Source organism: Rana temporaria, chromosome 4 (genome assembly GCF_905171775.1).
Source record: "Rana temporaria chromosome 4, aRanTem1.1, whole genome shotgun sequence".
Lineage (NCBI taxonomy): Eukaryota > Metazoa > Chordata > Amphibia > Anura > Ranidae > Rana > Rana temporaria.
In genome coordinates, this window is record NC_053492.1 from 208099687 (window position 1) to 208114726 (window position 15040).

The window sequence follows — 15040 nt, forward strand, 5'->3', positions numbered from 1 at the left end:
CTGCACGTGCGGTTTGGGGGGCCAAGCCTCTATGGCTAGCCTGATGTCCCGGCTCTGGAGCCACAACATCAGCCTCATCAGGCAATACCGTCAGATAAGTTTATGAATTTCTCTTTAAAAAATTGTGTAGAATGCAACAACATAGGATGATGTAATTCCATTTGTATTCCGCAAGGTTTATTGCTGTTAAAAACAATCGGAATCGGCTGGCCATGATTCCAAAGGCATTCTCTACCACACGTCTTGCTCTGGCCAGCCGATAATTAAAAACCCTCCTCTCATGGGTGAGGGTGCGTACGGGAAATGGCCTCATGAGGTGGGGACCCAAACCAAAAGCCTCATCTGCAACATGTGGAACCCCTTGTAATTGAAGAAATGGGATCCACTATGGGGTGGGGGCACAATGCGGATGTGCTTGCCATCAATGGCTCCTCCGCAGTTTGGAAAGTTCCAACGCTGGGAGAAGTCCGCTGCCACAGTCTGCCATTCCTGTGGCGTGGTGGGGAACTGGATAGAAAGAAAATAAAAAATCCATTCAAACAAACATTTTGAACAGAATATAGCTAAAATTTCAAGGGATCCCACCAACAATTCCACAAAAAAGGTTAGTATTAAAAAATAACATGTGAACACTAAGCATATTAATCACCCCCTCTGATGTTCAAAAAATATATTTAGGGGGAGTGGGGGCCCAAGATGAGTTTCTCACCTGAGAAACCACCCCACAAAAAAGATAAAAGAATAATAAAAATAATTATTAGTATGTAGTTCAAAAATCTAGGGGGGGGGGGGGGGTTTGGACAATGGAGGCCACAAATAAACGGGGATATAGGGACACACAAAATGCAGCACTACAATGGAGGCCACAAATAAACGGGGATATAGGGACACACAAAATGCAGCACTACAATGGAGGCCACAAATAAACGGGGATATAGGGACTATGCTAGGTGGGTTTGGCCACAACATAGAATGATGGACAGGTTGGCTAAATTAAATAAACATGTAGGGCTTTACAAATTGTGTAGAACAGCATACATAGAGACAAAGTGAGCATTCTGAGCATATTAGAAACATTTTTTTTTACTTTTTTTGGGCCATAGTTTGACCATTGAAAGAACACCACTTACCTTAACATAGTCCTCCTGAAGAACCTGAATGATGGCCGAACAGGTCTCCGGGATTATGAGGCCCAGAGCCTGGGGGGAGATGCCCGTCGAGAACTTCAAGTCCTGCAGACTTCTCCCTGTTGCAAGGTAGCGCAACGTAGCAACTAGCCTCTGCTCAGCAGTGATGGCTTCCCGCATAACGGTGTCCTGCCTGGTGATATATGGCGACACCAAAGCCAAAAGCTGCTGAAATACGGGGTCAGACATCCTAAGAAAATTCCTGAAATCATCAGGGTTATTTTCTCGGATCTCCCGCAGCAGAGGCATATGAGAGAACTGGTCCCTGCGTAGCAACCAGTTCTTGGTCCACAACCTCCTCCTCATCCTGTTCATGGACCGTCGCTGGGATGCAGCACACATCCTAACAACAAGCACAGCACGATCTCGGCGACGAGTTCGTACCCGCAACATGGCTAGAAAACGGTCGTCAAATCAGATCAGACTAAAAATTACGCCCTGAAGTAAAGAATGGCCTTTGAAGAACGACCTGCTAAACAGCACCGTGCACACAAAACGTAATGCCAAAACAAATACGTCCTTAGTACAAGCACTGTATCACAGATCCGACAACAAATAGACAAACTGTACGACAGAAAACGAAATTTAAAGCACAGTCACTGAAAATCACGAATCGTATCTCACCAAACTTTTACTAAGACGCAGCAACACGATATCAGCAAAAGAGGCCGTCTTCCGCATGGAAACGACCCTTTATAGTGACGTCGTGCGTGATTGACGGAACTGCGCTGTGCTAGAGCGTTGTGAAAAAGTGAAGGTGTGTATGCTACGTCGTTGTTCAAATTGAAGTTTGAAAAATGACGTTTTTTTAAAGCACATAAAGCGTCGCATTTTTCCATCGCAGAAAGCGATGGTGTGTACGCGGCATAAGGTTCGCCTGGTTTCGGCCAGATGGACCAAGTGCAATTACCCCAATCCCCGTCTGGAGCCTAACACCCCGGGGGATCAGGGCAAGGTCCTTCAATTTCAGATAACTATGTGTACACCTGTTGCACGTTTTGTGTAGCATTCTTTATGTGTGTGCACTTTTTTTGGCACCGGGTGGAGTTTTTGGAGTATGTTCACACACCACAGGCTTGAAGAATAAAGAAAAAACATAGAGGATTTATTAACCCTTTTACTGTCAAAGGCAATTCCCCCCCCCCCCCCATTTTGTTCAACATGAAAAACATACTTAGCCCAAAATATATCATTTTCTGAAAGCATTAGACCAGAATAAAAAGATGAGAGTTGCAATTTTCATGTTGCCTGCTATTTAAAATAGCAACACATTTGTGGCTGCTAAGCTGTTAGTTTAAATCTAAGTGCTGGTGTACCGTAAGATCTAAAAGGGCTAAACAATTTTAAAAAATATAAACTGAAAACATCAAACATGTGGTCTTTGCTTTTTTAACAATACAAACTTACTTTAAAATGGTTGTAAACTTCAGACATCAAATCAGAACAAACCATATCCCCCTATAGTGTTTACGTGACTCAATAAAGCACTCCAAGTGTCATTTCTGTCTGCTGCTTTTCTCCTCTGCTATTATCATGAGTCACTTCTGACAAGTATTCCTGCCAAGTTTTCCAAGAGAAACTGTCAGTCTCAGCTCTGTTCCCAGCCCCTAACTTCCTGACTAAACACACAGATCCCAGTTCTCTCAGGGGAGAGGAGACAGATCGTGTGTTCATACTAATGCTGGTCATACACTATATGAAAAATCGTCTGAAATTCGGTCATTTAGACAGTTCGATCAGGCACAAAATCGATAATTGTTGGGACGTTTTTGAGCCGAAAAAAAAAAAAAAAGGACGGACAAGTTTGGAAATTTTCTGCCGAACGAACAATAAAAGTCTGCACTAGGTATATGTAAAAAAACAAAAAATTTATTTATGTCCACTGAACAATTTATCTGTCATTACATGATGGCACTATTGTTTGCGCTCACGGCCGAATGTTCGTTTTTCGAAAATGGGTTTGGCCAATTTTTTGTATAGTGTATGGCCAGCATAAGTATGAACACCAATCTCTCTAATAATCTAGTCAGTCCCATCCCCCCACCCCCAGTTAGAACACACCTAGGGAACACAGTTAACCCGTGATCGCCCCCTAGTGTTAACCCCTTCCCTAATCGGTGCATTTTTAGACGCTATAACTTTTATGCAAACCAATCAATATATACTTATTGCGATTTTTTTTACCAAAAATATGTAGAATACATATCGGCCTAAACTGAGGAAAACATTTAAAAATTTTTTTAAATTTTGACATTATAGCAAAAAAATAAAAAAAAAAGCTTTTTTTTTTTTTCAAAATTGTCACTCGTTTATAGCGCAGAAAATAAAAACCGCAGCAGTAATCAAATACCACCAGAAGAAAGCTCTAATTGTGTGAAAAAAAAATTACATTTTGTTTGGGTTCAACGTCGCACGACTGCGCAACTGTCAGTTAAAGCGACACAGTGCTGTATCGCAAAAAATGGCCTGGTCATTAAGCAGCCAAATCTTCCGGGGGTGAAGTGGTTAATCTCTGTATCACCCGAGGCCAGTCACTTCACTGGGTATATGTGAGGGTTTAAAACCAAAATTACAGGACGGTCAGTATAAAACACACAAATGCTACCTAGTTCTAATATAAATAGTAAAATATGATGCAGAGATCACTTCTAGGTTGGACAACAATGCGGGAGTGCCAGGACAAGGTTCTCTGGCAAGCCAAAGTACACTTCTAGTCCTCTTACCCTCCTTGCAAAGTTTCACAAATACCTGATCCTGCCTGATGTCTAATGCAACATCATGTGATGGTATGGCAACAGTTCTGCACCTCCGGAATTCAGAGCAGAGTTTAGAGCTGCCAGATTTTGGCTAAAATGAGAATTACAATTTCTTTGCTTAGAATAAAGATCACGATTCTCACAGTGTAACATCTTCTTTCACATTATACAAAAACATTGGGCTAACTTTACTGTTTCATTTATTTTTAATTTATTAAAGTGTATTTTTTTTTAATTGTGTTTGAAAAACTCCTGCGCAAATACTGTGTGACATAAAATATTGCAAAACCACAATTTTTTTATCTAGCTGTTTCAAGTAATTTTCAAGCAGAAAATAATGATTTTTTACTTGTAAGCAACAAATGTCAGAAAAGGCTTGGTCTTTAAATGGTTAAACTTCCTTCATCTACACACCTGAGTTCTTTCCTTTGATAAAAGAACAAAAAAGATACTTTGCTTATACTTATTCAAGTGTTGTATTAAAACTTGTCAGGCTGCCTGGATTTTGTTTTTCCAGCTGTGAGAACTTGTTAGAAAGATTGTGACATGCCGTTTTCAAGATCGGGAAGGGAAAAAGATCGTGATTTTGATTGTTCATGCAGCTCATGTGACAACACTGAATAAATGACACTTTGCTACAATGTAAAGTAGTGAGTGTACAGCTTGTATAACAGTATACATTTGGTGTTCCCTCAAAATAACTCAACATGCAGCCATTAATGTCTAAACCGCTGTCAACAAATGTGAGTACACCCCAAGTGAAAATTTCCAAATTGGGCCCAATTAGCCATTTTCCTTCCTCTGGTGTCATGTGATTCGTTCGTGCTACAAGGTCTTAGGTGTTTATGGGGAGCAGGTGTGTTAAATTTGGTATTGTCGCTTTCACTCTCGCATACTGATCACTGGAAGTTCAACATGGCACCTCATGGCAAAGAACTTGGAGGATCTGAAAAAAAGAAATTGTTGCTCTACATAAAGATGATCAAGTCCTATTGGATGAAACGTTGGGAGGAGGCGTGTTTGACGTCACCGCTTGTGAGGAACAGTTCCGTACCGGTCGGAACTTTGTTTGTCTGCTGACATTTATCTACTAATCTGTAAGTGGGATATTTTATTTATTAAATTTACCAAACGCTATCACACCATTGTGGCCTTTTTTCTTTGATGGTTGGACCATTGCCCCGAGTGCTTTTCTGAGGATTGCTGGACGTGAGGTTTCCCTACAACAGCTGCATAGTCATCTTCCACGATTTCTTTGCCCTTCATTCACATGAATCTGGTAAGGACCAGTGTGTTCTGAGGTGGAGGTTTATGTCGCACTGTCCGTTTGCCAGTCACTTGGGGTATTTACCTTTTTACCATACAATATCACACTATTGGAGCTTTGTTCTTTTTTTGGTTGCTCACCATTGCTGGATCTTCGGGTGTCTGTGTCTGGCTGTGGATCCGTTTCCCTGTCTAGCCCAGGTGTATGGCTATGTGCTCGTTTTGATCCTGTGGATCATTAACTCTGGTAAGGGTCTGCAACACCAGGCATCCTGGACTAATTTTGGTTTTTCTACATTCCTTTGCTGGAACACATTTTCACAAGCTGTTTTTACACTGAACTGTTTACCACATCACCTTTTTTATATATCTTTATGCACATCTGAAGAAATCCTCTAGATTGTTCATTGGACTTCCTTTTTTGTTATTTTTTCACTGGCGATCTGCATAAGACACAGTTTTTTCAGCGCAACTCCATCTTTTACCTCTACATAAAGATGGCCTAGGCTATAAGAAGATTGCCAAGAACCTGAAACTGAGCTGCAGAATGGTGGTCAAGACCATACAGAGATTTAACAGGACAGGTTCCACTCAGAACAGGCCTCGCCCCGGTGGACCAAAGAAGTTGAGTGCATGTGCTCAGCATCATATCCAGAGGTTGTCTTTGGGAAATAGACATATGAGTGCTGCCAGCATTGCTGCAGAGGTTGAAGTGGTGGGGGTCAGCCTGTCGTTGCTCAGACCATATGCTGCACACTGCATCAAATTGGTCTGCATGGCTGTCATCCCAGAAGGAAGCATCTTCTAAAGAAGATGCACAAGAAGTTTGCTGAAGACAAGCAGACTAAAGACATGCATTACTGGAACCATGTCCAGTGGTCTGATGAGACCAAGATAAACTTATTTGATTCAGATGGTGTCAAGCATGTGTGGCGGCAACCAGGTGAGGAGTACAAAGACAAGTATGTCTTGCCTACAGTCAAGCATGGTGGTGGGAGTGTCATGGTCTGGGGCTGCATGATTGCTGCCAGCACTGGGGAGCTACAGTTCATTGAGGGAACCATGAATGTCAACATGTACTGTGACATACTGAAGCAGAGCATGATCCCCTTCCTTTGGAGACTGGGCCACAGGGCAGTATTCCATCATAATGACCCCAAACACACCTCCAAGACGACCACTGACTTGCTAAAGAAGCACTGGTGGGCACTGATGACCTGCACTGATAGGTGACACTGTTGAGGAGGCACTGATGATCAGTGCCCTGAGTATCGGTGTAGATGTCCCTTTTAAAGAAGCTGTCAGGATGAGGAAAGGAGTGCAGATAACAGGCTTCTGTTGACATCTGTGATTGGACACAGCTGATGACGTGGTAAAGAGCTGCTGATTGGTTCTTTACCTCAATATGTGAACAGCAGGGTCCACCGAGCGCACAGCAAGCATGATCACAGCATACCAGAACTAGACAACCTCGCTGTGGTGGGCATTCAGCTTTAGTACAGTCGGTAAGTGGTCAGATGAGACTAAAATTTAATTATTTGGCCTAGATGTGGACATGCATCTACATCTCTCTTGCCTCTGAAGCCCGAACCACATTTGGCTTGCGCTCCAGAGGCTGCTGACAGGGGCTGAGGAAGTGATGCAATGCCTCCCTAAAAAAAGGAAGAACAATCGTGTGCATTCTACGTTGTTGAGGGGTGTTTGCTGCTCTCCCCACATTTAGCGTTCTGTGGGCTTTCCAATTGCTACATGTTGGGTGAACTTTGCTGCAGGTGTGAAGGATGCACTTGCTTCATGTAAACATGACCGTCCATTGCCCATTGCAGCTTAAAGGGGGGTGGCTGTCAGATGGTAAAACACGGCTCAACACCACATTTTTGCCACACACCCCAAACTGCGAATCTAAACAAAGCTTTACTGTATATTTACAATGGTATAATGCTATCTACCAGCCATGTGTTAACCACTTAACGCCCGCTGCACGACTATTTACGTCCGCAAAATGGCACGGACAGGCAGATGGGCGTATATATACGTCCTTGCCTTCTAGCGGGTGGGGGGTCCGATCGGGCCCCCCCGCTGCGTGCGGCTTAACTCGGGGAGCGATCCGGGACGACGGCGCGGCTATTCGTTTATAGCCGCTCCGTCATGATCGCTCCCCGGAGCTGGAGAACGGGGAGAGCCGTATGTAAACACGGCTTCCCCGTGCTTCACTGTGGCGGCGCATCGATCGTGTCATCCCCTTTATAGGGGAGACACAATCGATGACATCAGACCTACAGCCACACCCCCTACTGTTGTAAACACACACTAGGTGAAGCCTAACACATTCAGCGACCCCTGTGGTTAACTCCCAAACTGCAACTGTCATTTTCACAATAAAGAATGCAATTTAAATGCATTTTTTGCTGTGAAAATGACAATGGTCCTAAAAATGTGTCAAAATTGTCCGAAGTGTCCGCCATAATGTCGCAGTCACGAAAAAAATCGCTGATCGCCGCCATCAGTAGTAAAAAAAAAAAAAAAATAATAAAAATGCAATAAAAATATCCCCTATTTTGTAAACGCTATAAATTTTGCACAAACCAATCGATAAACGCTTATTGCGATTTTTTTTTACCAAAAATAGGTAGAAGAATACGTTTTGGCCTAAACTGAGGAAAAAAAAAATGTTATATATGTTTTTGGGGGATATTTATTATAGCAAAAAGTAAAAAATATTGCATTTTTTTCAAAATTGTCGCTCTATTTTTGTTTATAGCGCAGAAAATAAAAACCGCAGAGGTGATCAAATACCACCAAAGGAAAGCTCTATTTGTGGGGGAAAAAGGACACCAATTTTGTTTGGGAGCCACGTCGCACGACTGCGCAATTGTCTGTTAAAGCAACGCAGTGCCGAATCGCAAAACCTGGCCTGGGCATTTAGCTGCCTAAAGGTCCGGGGCTTAAGTGGTTAATAACTCCAAAAATGAATCTATTACACATTATTACCATCTGATACTGTACTTTATCTTCATTTCTATATGTATGCACATATGTATATGTAGGTTATCCATAATGTTCTACGATTGTTACTTATGATTTTATTAGTCACATTTACATTATATTGTGTTTTGTTGTAACCCAGATGAAGGGGGAGTTTTTTTGACCCCCAAAATTTACTTTATTTTTTTTTAATACAAACAACTAAAAATGGACTCTTAAGCCTCAATACACACGATTGGATTATCCGATGGGAATTGTGTGATGACAGGATGTTGTCGGAAAATCTGACCGTTCGTATGCTCAATCGGACAATTGTTGTCGGATTTTCCACCAAAAAATGTGGGATAGCATGCTTTAAAATTGTCTGCCAACAAATGTGCGCTGTTGGATTATCTGATCGTGTGTACAGAAGTCCATCGGACAAAACTCGCATGCTCAGAACAATGCTCACCATAACACATTAGCAGAAGTTGCCCAAAGGGTGGCGCTAAAGAGCTGAAAAACCACATCGTTTTGCGTTTGTTGCCCGACAATTGTATGCAAGATATGTTCCATGTCCAACGCCCTTCGGACAAAACTCCTACGCTTTGTCCGCAGAAAATCCGATCATGTGTACGAGGCTTTAGATGCTTCTCTCTTCAGTGGAGTGGTGGGGCGGTGACGTTACGATCTCTCCCTTGTCCAATCAGACAACACTTTGAATTAACTGAGAGCATGCGCAGTAGTGATGTCTTCACGGGCAGGCCAATACAAATGGACGGTGAAGGTTACCGGAGGGGAGCTCCTGGAGACTACAGTAGTTTGGCTTTATATCTCTTAACCACTTGAGATCCGCGCTATAGACGAAATACGTCCGCAGCGCGGCTCTCAAGTGCCAAGTGGCCGTTTAAAAACGGCCTTTATGTGCATTACCCGCGCGCGCCACTGGGTGGCGCGCGGCGGGTAAAAACTGTCCCGACGCATCGCCGAAGACCCGATGCGTGTACCTGGCGGCCGCGATGTCCGCCGGGTACACGCGATCGTCGGTGACACGGCAGGTGACAGCAGGGACGTGGAGCTCTGTGTGTAAACACAGAGCTCCACGTGCTGTCAGAGGAGAGGAGACCGATCTGTGTCTCTTGTACATAGAGACACAGCATCGGTCCCCTCCCCCAGTCACCCCCTCCCCCCACACAGTTATAACACACCCAGGCTACACAGTTAACCCCTTCCTCACCCCCTAGTGTTAACCCCTTCACTGCCAGTCACATTTATACAGTAATTCGTGCATTTTTATAGCACTGATCGCCGTATAAATGTGAATGGCGCCAAATTTGTGTCAAAAGTGTCCGATACGTCCGCCGCAATATCCCAGTCCCAATAAAAATCGCAGATCGCCGCCATTACTAGTAAAAAAAAAAAATAATAAAAAAAATCATAATTCTGTTCCCCATTTTGTAGACGCTATAACTTTTGCGCAAACCAGTCGCTTATTGCGATTTTTTTTTACAAAAATACGTCGAAAAATACGTATCGGCCTTAACTGAGAAAAAAAATAGTTTTTTAAAAAAAAATTGGGATATTTATTATACTAACAAGTAAAAAAAATATATATTTTTTTTAAATTGTTGCTCTTTTTTTGTTTATAGCGCAAAAAATAAAAACCGCAGAGGTGATCAAATACCACCAAAAGAAAGCTCTATTTGTGGGTAAAAAAGGACGCCAATTTTGTTTGGGAGCCACGTCGCACGACCGCGCAATTGTCAGTTAAAGCGACGCAGTGCCGGACGCTGAGATTTCGCCTGGGAACGAAGGGGGTTTATGTGCCCAGTAAGCAAGTGGTTAATGTATGCTCTATATTCACATATACCGTACAAACAATTTGTACAAGAATATGCAATTTTAAGCTTACAAAAATAGAATTTCCAAAAATAAAAAATGTAATTATATTTATGGTAACCAACTGAACATGTTGAATGGTTGGAAGTCGGTTTAGCTGTCCTTTAGAATTCTGGGAGCTGTGAATGCTGACAGGGACTGATGGATATTTTACATGCCTAAAACAATATTTTGATGTTGAAATTGATCTACTAAATGGCAGTCTGTGCCGTATCTGCTGTAAGAACATAGCCAATTCCTGTTCCTTGCAACATTTCAATGCCCTTGTCATATAACAGTAGGCAGCAAGGCAAGTTATGTCACGAAAAAAAACAAAAATTATGTTAGTAAGGCCTCAGTGCGGTTATGTTTTTAGACATTCGAAGAATAGGTAGAGGACTTTTACCGTTGCCGAAACCATATTTAAACCTTATAATGATGCCATCTAAATGTATCTCAACTACTTCCAGCATTTGATATCTTCTGAGTGCAGGCAGCATAGCTTTCCCCAGAAGGATTTCCAAATCAACAGAAAAAAAAAATTCTAACAAAACATCCAATATTACAGAAATAGTAAAAGCAGGTACAGAAATGGTTTGAAGAACAGGTGTTTCTGTATTTCAACCTGCCATTTAGTTAATAAGCTCTAACATTTCAAACAAACACAATCTCCTGTAGAAATCAAATTGCAACCAAAATAAACAAAAAAACAAACCAAAAATACCATAAATAGAAAATAAATAAATAAAATGCCACATGCTAGTAATTTTTTTCCTACCCAAACAGGTACAGTATGCAAGAGAGCAGTGCAGAATTTCGCCAGTACATCAGCACAAGAAACCTGAAGACAAGGTTTTAAATAGGGTTGCACCGATACCGACACTGGTATTGGTGTATATACCAAGCATTTGCAGGAGTATTGGTACTCGTGCAAATGCGCTGATACCTGAAACCGATACCTTCAGGTTCGGCTCTTTCCTCTGTCAGCGCTGACAGATGAAATGTATTCAAAAGAATAGTGCAGGCAGTCATTAGTTGTTAAGGAGAGGGGCCGCCGCGTCCTTAACAACCAATGACATTTCAACTGCCAGTGGGGGATTTCCCTTCCCCGCAGTGGACCCGCACCAGCTCTGCCCCCTCGTGCCGACTCTGTCCCCTCTCACGCCAGTGCTGCCCCCTCTCACGCCAGCGCTGTACCAGCTCTGTTTTTTTGTATCCTCTGTCGATGTGCTTCATCTCTACGGGCTCCCCTGCGGGCGGCTGTGGAGTGACAGAAGGGCAGGTCTGCTGTGTGTTTGTCATGGTCTTACCTCTTTGCAGGCTTCTCATCACTGACATGTGCTGGCGGCCATCTTGCTTCATGGGGTTCTTGTAACCTGCCTCACTCTGCGGCTCCTCCTTCCCACTGGGAGGAGCTGGCTGCTCTGTATATATATATATATATATATATATTATATATATATATCGGCAGCTGCAGCATTTCCTTGCTTGGGCCTCTCGTCTGTTACCCCTTCTGTGATCGTGCTGCTTGTTCCTGGTTACCGACCCGGCTACGGACGTTCCTTCTGGTTCCTGATCCCCTGGCTTCGTTTCACCCTGTCTCTGGCTACAGACTCCGGCTTGGCTGACGTTCTTCCCTGGCTATCGACCCTGGCACTGTTGGACGACTCTTCTGGCGGTTACGATCGTCAGCATGGACTTTGACCTTGTTGTTTGGTTTTCAATAAAGATCCTCTTATTCATTTATTTGTTTTGTACGTCCGATTCATGCTTCCATGACAGTGTTGGAGTGCAGTGATTGGGTTAACAAATACCCCCTTCCCCTTCTCCGCCCAAAATAGTAACCCCCTCCCCCTAAACAAGAACACCCCTCTCCACCCTAAACAAGAACACCTCTCCCCCTCTCCACCCACAATACCCCCCCCCCCTCTCCACCCTAAACAAGAACACCCCCTCTCCACCCTAAACAGGAACATCCCCTCTCCACCCTAAACAAGAACACCCCCTCTCCACCAAAAAATAAATAAAAAAGTTAAAAGTTATAAAAATGTAAAAAAAAAAAAAATTTTTTTTAAAATAGGTATCGGTAATTGGTATCGGCGAGTACTTGAGGAAAATTATCGGTACTCGTACTCGGTCTTAAAAAACTGGTATCGGTGCAATCCTAGTTTTAACATCTCAGGTTAGATAGGTATTTGTTACATACATCAGCAAATCTATGGGAAGCCACACTGCCGAGTCAAGACGCCTCAACTAAGGCCCCTTTCACACTTGTGTGACTTGTTCTGCGACTTGGGACTGCACTACTTTGGTCCGACTGATGCGACTTGAGGTCCATAGACCTCAAGATTACACAATGTGCCAGGAAAATATGCCCCACACCATTATACAACCACCACCACCAGCCTGAGCAGTTGATACAAGGCAGGATACATCCATGCTTTCATGATGTTTACACCAAATTCTCACCCTTCCATCTGTCGCAGCTGAAAGCAAGAATAGGCAACGTTTTTCAAATCTTCTATTGTCCAATTTTGGTGAGCCTGTGCAAATTGTAGCCCCAGTTTCCTGTTCTTAGCTGACAGGAATGGCACCTGGTGTGGTTTTTTGCTGCTGCAGCCCATCTGCTTCAAGGTTGGATGTGTTGTGCATTCAGAGATGGTATTCTGCATACCTTGGTTGTAACAAATGGGTATTTGAGTTACTGTTGCCTTTCTATCATCTCGAACCAGTCAGCCCATTCTCCACTGACACCAAGGAATTTCTGTCCACACAAATGCCATTCACTGGATACTTTCCCTTTTTCAGCCCATTCTCTGTAAATCCTAGAGATGGCTGTGGGCAAAACTCCCAGTAGATCGATCGTTTTTGGAAAAACTCAGACCAGCACGTCTGGCACCAACAGCCATGCCACATTACCTTAATCACCCCTTTTCCCCCCATTCTGATGCTCAGTTTGAACTTCATTAAGTTGTCTTCACCACATCTAGGGCCATGTGATTGGCTAATCATCAATTTTTGTTACCAAGCAATTGAACAGGTGTACCTAATAAAGTGGCGAGTATATAGCATAACCTAAATATACATTTCTGGTTACTTTAAGTGCTTTTTACTTGCTTAAAAATCATATTGCAACCAAGTTATTTGTTAGGGAATTATGGTCCGTAGGGAGTTTATAGTATTGTTCTATGTTGTTAGATTTGCTCTAGACTCACTTTGGTATAGCGCTCCAATCTATGCATCATCACCACAAATCACCCTCAAGGTACTTCAGGAAGACAGCGCTTTCCCCCCTCTTGCTACGTGTACGCTGCTTACTTATATTTAACCCATTTTGACCATATGTTTCTCTACTTGGACTTGAAATTATGATCGCGGAATGCAAGGGGGCTCATTGTCAAGTTTAAGAGGGTGCCAACGTTCAAATACCTGAATCACCACAGACCTTATATCTTGTTTTTACAAGAAACCCACCTGGTAGGCAATACGATTTTGGCATTACGCAGATCGTGGGTTTAACAGGCCTTCCACGCTACCTACCTTGAACAAATCCCTAACATATAAGGCGATACATCTCATTACTGAGCCACTAGGGTGATACATTATTCTGATATTAGAAATAAGAGCAATGGTATTTGCCTTACTTAATATACAGTATCTCACAAAAGTGAGTACACCCCTCACATGTTTGTAAATATTTTATTCTTTTCATGTGACAAGACTGAAGAAATTACACTTTGCTACCTCCCTCTATGCATCAGGTCCACAATGTTTTAACTTTTTTTGCATGGATATAATCATTTTAATTATGATGCACAAAACTGGTAAACTTTTACTTTAAAATTTAATTGTAATGTCATCCTCCAGTTTCTCTGGGTTCAGATTCTGATCTTCCTTGCACAGCGCCCTTAAAGTGATTGTAAACATTGGATTTTTTTATTTTAAACAATAAACATGTCATATCAATCCCTAGCCACGCTGTGTGCTTCTGTTGACACACAAAGTGGGTCTCGGCTCCACCCCCCTCACAGACTGTGATTGACAGCAGCAGGTGCCAAAGGCTCCCGCTGCTGATTATGAGCCCTGTGAGGAGAGAGAGAGAAAAGTGCTGCTGCTCTCAGGTGCAGCGGTGGATTGAGATCAAAGATCCGGTAAGTATACAGGTGGAGCTGTACCAATATCAATGTACATATCAATAATCCATGGGTCCCAATGTTCCAAATACAAAATGTAAGATGCTTACCATTACACTAACTGGCTTTGTTTATCCAGGTAAAAAGATACAGTAGTGGGTATTCACTGAAACACGTCAGGTAATACCATCTGGAGCTTTGGGATTCTGAAGGACAAGAGCTGTAGTTTGGGAAAAAAAGTACCCAACACAAAGGGGGGGGTTTGGGAGACGGACTGAACAAGGTAATTTCTATTTAAAGAAAAACATTTCTGAATTTATATACCCAAATGCCTCACGTTAAGACATTTGGAAATAGGAACAGACCAAGGAATTTATGCCCAAGCACCAAATTCATACCATACCATAAATGGAACTTCCGCTTTTCGGAACCCTCCACCCCTCCGGTGTCACATTTGGCACCTTTCAGGGGGGGGGGGGTGCAGATACCTGTCTAAGATGGGTATTTGCACCCACTTCCGGGAATACACTCTGCGGCAGTCACGCCCCTACCTGCACGCTCCGCTGTCTTCTGGGAAACACACTGTTCCCAAAAGAGACTGGGGACCAGTTACGGCGCGCCGCGCTACTCACGCATGCGCAGTAGGGACCGGGCAGTGAAGCCGCAACGCTTCACTGCCCAATTCCCACACCGAGGATGGCCGCGGATACAGCCGAGGGACGCGTGATTGCTCGGCCTTCGGCTGCCGACATCGTGGGCGTGCTGGACAGGTAAGTGTCCATATTTTAAAAGTCAGCAGCTGCAGTATTTGTAGCTGCTGGCTTTAAAACAAAAAAAACATTTGGTGGAACCTATG

The 15040-nt window shown here is 43.1% G+C and overlaps 1 protein-coding gene across 2 annotated transcripts in view; it reads right to left on the reverse strand.

The window, feature by feature from the left end:
- ERICH1 (glutamate rich 1) overlaps positions 1-15040 on the reverse strand; it is a 135854-nt gene that overhangs the window by 86949 nt on the left and 33865 nt on the right. The gene's annotated exons all lie outside the window — the stretch shown is intronic.